Source organism: Panthera tigris, chromosome B2 (genome assembly GCF_018350195.1).
Source record: "Panthera tigris isolate Pti1 chromosome B2, P.tigris_Pti1_mat1.1, whole genome shotgun sequence".
In the NCBI taxonomy this organism is placed as follows: Eukaryota; Metazoa; Chordata; class Mammalia; order Carnivora; family Felidae; genus Panthera; species Panthera tigris.
The window spans coordinates 50,183,450-50,191,088 of record NC_056664.1 but is presented as its reverse complement, the minus strand read 5'-3'; the positions used below and the strand labels follow the sequence as shown (position 1 = coordinate 50,191,088).

General features: G+C 42.6%; 1 protein-coding gene across 4 annotated transcripts in view; it reads left to right on the top strand.

Annotated features, from left to right (window-relative positions):
* The first annotated feature begins 2,887 nt into the window (after positions 1–2,887).
* The window catches only part of LOC102958599 (glutathione S-transferase A4-like), a 37,891-nt gene continuing 33,139 nt past the window's right edge, over positions 2,888–7,639 (top strand). For 3 of the 4 annotated variants that reach the window (XM_015543559.2, XM_015543558.1, XM_007095519.3), the window contains exon 1: positions 2,888–2,963. The gene's annotated coding sequence lies outside the window, so the exon portion shown is untranslated. Of the gene's footprint in view, positions 2,964–3,691; positions 3,729–7,639 lie in introns of those variants that run through there. The other variant, XM_015543557.2, reaches the window with a different exon arrangement.

Below are 7,639 nucleotides of genomic sequence, written 5' to 3'. Positions count from 1 at the left end.
AACACCTCAGAGGCACCCCCCAAATGTCTCTTCTTGATAGTTTTTGTATATATAGTGCAATCATATGATACACATTTTTCTGTTTACTTTTTATACTTAATAATTTTTATGCCAAGAACGTATACCCTTGTTATACCACTGTATTAATACCGCTTTAAACATGTGTTGGTTTATTGCTCAGATACTGAGTACCTATTATATGCCAGGGAGGGTGTCAGGAGGCAGAATCCCAAAACAGAGCCCCTGCTCTGGAAAAATCCACCACACGGTAAGGGAGATAGACATGTAAACAGCTGAAGTAACTTTGGAAAAGGAAGAGTTGCTGCTTTTAGAGTATCTGATATTTCAAGAATTAAAAAAAATTTTTTTTAACGTTTTTATTTATTTTTGAGACAGAGAGAGACAGAGCATGAACGGGGGAGGGGCAGAGAGAGAGGGAGACACAGAATCGGAAGAAGGCTCCAGGCTCTGAGCCATCAGCCGAGAGCCCGACACGGGGCTTTAACTCACGGACCGCGAGATGGTCACCTGAGCTGAAGTCGGACGCTTAACCGACTGAGCCACCCAGGCGCCCCTGATATTTCAAGAATTAAAAAACTAAGGAAAAGCAAGTTTCTGATGAGAGTCTTAGGACAAACTCATTTCTTACTGCAGAGGAATTTTTTGTCCAGATGTAAAAAGCAAACAGCAGCCATGAGGTGATCATTAATGCCTATCTTAATCAATGCCAGTACCTCAGTGTTTTATTAGAGGAAAATCAAGTACAGCCATCAGGGTGATTATTTGTGTTCTCATGTACACAGTGTGGGCTTCTGTTATCACTATGATATTTAGAATTGCTGGAGGAGCAATGGCTTGGTGGCAGGCACAGTGCCGGGCAAGCCTGAGAAGTAATGATGGGCTAGGCTGCTGCTTCTGAGGGAGAGGCCCTGGCTCCCTCTAGGCTCCTGAGAGCAAGAGCAAAAGCCAGTAAGAGGAAAATGGGGGGTGTATAGTACAGTATCACCTCACCCAAAGACAGGTCTGCCCTTTGCTTCTGGGAGTTGATCTCTAAGCCCTTGGAATATCATGCCTGATGGGAATGCCTGTTTGCCTGGAGGAATTGGGCCAGCCAGATCATAACTACATGATTTAGGGTGAGACCCTTGAGCCACACCAATAATAGAGTACAGGGTGGGGTCACATGTCTACTCAACTATGGAGGGGCTGGAGACAGATCAGCCATATGGACAGTCAATCATGCCCATATGATGGAGCCCTCATACCCACTCCCAAATTCTTGACTCAAGGCTCCAGGAGCTGTCCTGGTTGATTATACTCCATTGTCACACATGGTTGTCAGGAGTTAATGCTCTCCACGACTACACAGGACGAGGACATCCGGAAGCTCCATGTTGGGAACCTTCCTGGATTCTGCCCTGTGCATGTCTTCCCTTGGCTGATTTTCATTTGTATCCTGTCCTTGTAATAAACTACAGCTGTGAGTATAATAGCTCTCAATGTGTTCTGTGAGTTTGTCGGCAGATTGTGGAACTTAGGCTGGTTTGGGGGCACCCTTCAACTTGCAGCTGGTGTCAGAAGTGAGGGTGGTCTTTTGAACTGCTCCTTCTAACCTCTTCAGAGAAGAGAAACATGTTATACTCATGTGTAGATTAATTTATGCATAGGAACCAGACATTGGCTTGATAACACCCAGGGTCTGTATGATTGAATTTTGTGGGATGGCAGCAAATTTGCACTATTTTGTACTATTACCGTGGTGTGATTTTACTATGCAGTGCCATTGCCTGGTGATATGTAGACCTCAAGCCTTTTTGTAACCGGTGGGTTTTAATTCTTCAACACTAGAGAGCCCTCAGGGCTCTGAGAAAACAACCAGAAAGAAAGGTTGGCTTCTGAATTAGAGGATTAGAGAAAATAAATACAAGAGACCATGCGGTGTCAAATGAAGACTGGTTCCTGTGTCTTTCCTGCTCAGGGCTACATGACCTTAAGTTGTGTAGTTCTCTTCCTGTATTGAAAACAACTTTCCCTCCTCCCCTGTTTTGCCTCAGGTGGCATTACCCATTTTGTCACAGTCCATTTTTGGTCCAGGCTCCTACCCTTTGGTCTCAGCCCACAGCACTCCACCCCCATTTTCATGAGCCACCAGACTCTGGTAATAGAGTAAGAGGTCAGGAACAAGAAATCGTTTATTCTCAACAACAGCAGTATGGTAGAGGGTTCAGGGCTGACCCCAAGCCCATGGAATAAGAGGCTCACCAACTAAAGCCTCAGCAGGTAAACGAACAAGTAAAAGTGCCTAGCCCTAAATGGGCCAGTTGCAGAGGCTCTGGTGTCTGGACAGAGGAGAAGGTGCAGCACTTAATGAGCTTGGGACCCAGCACAAGCCACTCAGAAAGTTTGCAATACAGATTTACAACTATGCAAAGACCACTTTCAAATAACACTATACTGCCCGGTGGATAGTGCAGATATCTTAGAGTATTCCCGATTCTTTCCTCTGGTCCCTTATAACATTTCTGTCATAGATGTCACTTATCCACAAGCTATAATCATCTGACATATTGTTCCTACTATTATTTTTAACGCACTACATTTACTTGTTCATAAATTTATACTGCCTGTCTTTCCCAACTAGAATGTAAGCACCACGAGTGCAGGAATTGGGGTTATCATGCCTGCCACTGTAGACTCCAGGCCTAAACCACTGACGGGCACAGAGCGGTACTCAGTAAATATTTGTTCAATGCACCAGTGGAATCTTTCTTCTTACTTGGGCAACCTGATGCGCTCTCAAATACACAAACAATGGATGTAAAGTGAAGCCCCAGAGGTGTGTACAAACTGGAATGCTCGTTGGCTAATCCCTTGAGTTGGGTGGAGCATTCAGTGGGAAAGGAAAGGGTCATAAACCCTCACTTGAACTTCCTGCAACACTCCAAGACAAGAGCCACGAAGAGGTAAGGATAGTGGTGAATTTCTTATATGATGTTCTTGGGTTTGGATGGATAGTTCTATTTTGTGGCCAAATTTGCAGCTTACAGTCAGCAATTGTTTTAACTTTGTGGTTAATTTAATGCCTAGGATTTTAAACTTGCCTATATCAAATAAAAGGAACATTTTTTATGCAGAGTAGATCTGTACATGGAAAAGAGATAGCAAATTTTCATCTAGACAGGCCTTTTGGAGACTTTCATTGCCTATGTATGACATACATATCACACATTGAAATGCCCCCCCCCCAAGCCCATACTGCACATTAAATGTAATTTAAAAAATAAGTATGTAAGAGTCAAGTGGTATTTCAGTTGATTGGTGGAAATAACACACTTAAGTAGAATTGAAACATTTACCAATTTTTAAGCCATTGCTTCTTTGCCCCTCAGGCAAATCTCCTACTTTTGTACACAGTTGAAAAGAACACAGGTGCCCCCCACTCTGTGCCATGGTGGCTAACAGAGTAAATCTCCTCCATCTAGGTGTCTATGTAGGCTTGGAAGATATAATCATCCAGTCTGACACGGGGGTCTTCCTCCGAGGTCCTGCATCCCTGAGGGTCTGTGCTAAGTTGAAAAACAGGTGTCTGTCTCTAGTCAACCCTGACACAGTTTTTCTAGGTCTTGCCCAGATCTTTAAACAGCAATAGGCCAGGTGGTGGCCTACTTTGTTCATTCCTTCAACAGCCTGAATCACCTGGGCAGCTGAATGTCTCTTCCTTGGCTCAGGTATGTATTTCACCAAGATAAATTTATAAACCTGGGGGGTGTAAGTCGACCTCTTGTTAGTTTTGGCAACATGAACCAATCCATTAGGCCCATTACACCCTAATGGAAAGGAAATACAGTTTCTGAAATATTTAGGAAATATATATTGCTGAAATACAGGGCTCTTTGGAGAAACTGCTTAGCATGTGAGGTTGGAATAGAGCTACCTCCCTAACCACCCTGTTACAGAAGTAACTCCCACCCCCACCCTACCCAGGAATGTGGTTTGGCGGTTCGTGTATTAAAAATGTCAGAGAAATACTTGAGCTGTTTTTCAGAGGGGCTAATTCCATGTAAGAGGCTTACCTTTTGATAACATGTCAAATTCAACCAACGTGTCAAATCAACTAATTAAATATTTTTCTAATATGTCATGTTAGGAAAATAGAAGAGAAATAATTCCTACTCAATTACAAATGGATTGTAACTTTAAGCCTATATTTAACTATACTTTAAAGCTACGCTGAAAGTCTTGGTTATGCTGTTATTATTGCTGTTTTCCAACTTTAACATATTCTTTGTCTGAAACATTGTCAACTTAAGGCTAAATTGATGCTACATCTTTCCAGTCTAGCAAATTTAAGTTCTGTGGGTGAATACAGGGTTATGTGGGAGAGATTTGGGTTTGTTTTGTTTTGTTTTGTTTTTGTCTCAATGATACATTTGGATCTACTGGTTACAATGAAGGTAGGCCATTCTGATGCACTGGAGAAGCCAAAGTAAATGTTACAGATATTTCCATTAATAATAGATTTAGCATCAACATCTTGAATTCTGGCCCAAAACATCTGCTAAAATTGGCAGCTTCTTAAATTAACCCCTTAAAATTTTCATTATCCTGAAAATTCAATAAAAGCCTGCCTTTTGCCTAACTGTTCAAATAACTGAGAAAATCGTGTGCTGTTTTGCCCCAGTTATCCAGAATGGCTGTTAACATTGTCAGTAGAATTTCACCTCAAAAAGATTGCCTGTTTTCTCAAGGCATGTGTTCGACGGTTAGAGGAGTGTAGGGCAAAGAATGAAGACAGGTGAAGAAAAATAAGATCAGAAAGACTGTTAAAACTGAAAGAAATGAAGGAGATTATCAAATTCTAAGCCAACTCCCTGTTTGATAGTTCAGACATTTCTTCCAGACCTCCCCCAGGATTGGAGGAAAGCTACACATCTGGTACTCGGTTAAACTTGGGGATGGAAGGAGCATTATATCTCTTCAAAGGGGGTCAATAAAAATTTATTTAGCATGGGAAATTCACTTACAATTATCCCAAACTCCCTTTGCCCTTCTTTTTCTCAATTCTTAGCCACATGCCACTCCAGCACTTCACCATTTGCTCACCCTACTTTTTAAGTATCTGCAATTTATGTCTGCACGACAGTTCCTGAAAAGAATGACCTAGGGCCACACATGGAGCCCCAGATGCAGTTGTGTTGGGTGTTCACTCCAGACCTGGCTTCTCAAAGTTCATTAAAAAAAATTTTTTTTTAATGTTTATTTATTTTTGAGACAGAGACAGGGTGTGAGCGGGGGCGGGGCAGAGAGAGAGAGGGAGACACAGGCTCCAGACTCTGAGCTGTCAGCACAGAGCCCAGTGCTGGGCTTGAACTCAGTGATTGTGAGATCATGACCTGAGCCGAAGTCGGAGACTTAACCAACTGAGCCACCCAGGCGCCCCTCAAAGTTCATTTTGATATACAACTGAATTGTCTAGGTCTCTTATGAAAAACATAGACTCTGATTCAGTAGCTTTGACCCAGGAATTTAGAGTCTACATTTCTAACAAGCTCCCAGGTGAAGCTGATGCTGCCAGTCCAAAATCCCACTTGTGGAGAATGCCTTCTTTCAGAAGCAAATTTGACTTCTTTTCTCGCATGTGAATGTTACTACAATCTGGAGATAGGGAATGTGTATGTGCCTATGTGTGTGTGTGCATGCGTGTGTGCACGTCATTTTTTGAGTCCTTACTATGTTCAGCAATTTGCACACATTATCTCATTTCCCTCTGAATTAGGAACTATTTGTCTTATTGTACAAATGAGGAAACTGAGGCTCAGAGAGGTTAAACTTGCTTAAGTGAGAAACAGAGCTAAAATTTGAACTTAGGTCTTTGCTTTTATTGGTACCCAGGGCGTAACTCAGATATGAGTTCTTCCACATTTTCTAAAAGATTTGGGGCATATTTTTTACCCAGGTCCACACTCTGACTATGCAAATGTTGTGACGTCATCCCATTACTGTCTTCTGCTGACCCCGTCTTAGGCATGGGCCCCCGGGGCTCTGAGTGGGGGGAGTGCATCCAACGGCTCATCTCACAGGTGAAGTTTGCGAGCCCAAAAAGGTGGCCCTCAGTTCCCAATGTAATAAGTCCTGTTTGGGAATCTTAGCTGGTGCACCAGGTTTGTTTAATTAAGGACATACATGTTGGTCAATATTAGCAGCACAAAAAGCAGACTTGAAGAGGTTTGAGTTTATGGTGACTTCAACACCTTGGGTTCTGGGTCTTCCAGCAGCCATGTTTGCAGAATGTCTGCATTTTGGGTGAAATCCAGAACGCACTGCTCCTTTGTTCCCTTTATTTCGCATGAAAGGCACAAATATTTCCATTGCACCTGTTCCTTTCAGATTTGACAATGTACTTTTACTTTTTTTTAACAATGAGAATAATTGAGTTTATTTCTTGAAGCACAAACAAACTTGGTCTTCTATATTACCAAGCTGTGGCTTATTCTAATCTTTGTCGAAATTCATTAGAGGTCAAAGGAAAAGGATTAAAAGACTTGGTTTAGGCCCTTAACCTACAATGTCATGGGACTGGAAGGGGCAGGGCTCAGAAAAACTTATATTTATATGCTCATTCTGTACAGCTCTGTCCAATTCTTATAATACCATATTGTATTTTTTTTAAACACTATTTACTTCTTACAACTTGATAGTCTGGATGTTTCCATCACTAGGTATCAGATTTGTAAGGGTTTTTTTTTTTCTTTTTTTTTTCAGTTTATTTTTTTATTTAGAGAGAGAGAGGGAGTGCAATCAGGGGAGGGGCAGAGAGAGAGAGAGAGAGAGAGAATGAGAATCCCAAGCAGGCTCTGCACTGTCAGCGTGGAGCCCAAGGCAGGGTTTGAACCCATGAACTGTGAGATCATGACCTGAGCCAAAACCAAGAGTCAGACGCTTAACTGACGGAGCCACCCAGGCGCCCTTGGTTTGTAAGGTTTTTGATTGCAGGAACTATATCTTATTTATCTTTGTATGCTTGGAGTACTTTACCTAGTACTGTATTCATAATAGGAGCTCAATAAATGTGTGATGTTGAAAGAATGAAAGATCAAACAGACATTTTGGCGAGTTTAGAAACTGGCATCTCAGAGTGGCACACTGAGGTAATACCTATATTCTGTACAACCGCCATGTGTCTGGGATAGTACTGGGTTGGTTCTCTAGGAGATGGAAGGAAGACACCCTGACCCCTGCCTTCCAAGAGTTTGCCACCTTGTTAGAGTTTTGCAGTGCAGAATCTACGGGGAGCAGTTGGTTCTTGGCTGGGGTGGGATTGTAAGCAGTATTGGGCTCCTTCCCTGTACTCAACTCTTCCAGAAGAAACAGCTGTTCCTGGGAAGGGTTGGGGATAGGGACAGGACCCAAGAGCCCACTTTAGAACACCAGAACTGAGGCTGAGAGGTGAGGCATGGTGGCTGGTTGGCCAGAACCAGCTGTTCATGGGGTGCACAAACATCAAGATTTTTACAAGAAGTGGTAACGGGTTATCATTTGAGTGCCTGGTTATTAATAACTAGTGGAAAAAGTTTCCTTCTTTTGGACTGGAAAGGGAGGGTTGCAGGCTACAGTCCTGTTTTTCAGAGGTGGGGTCTCC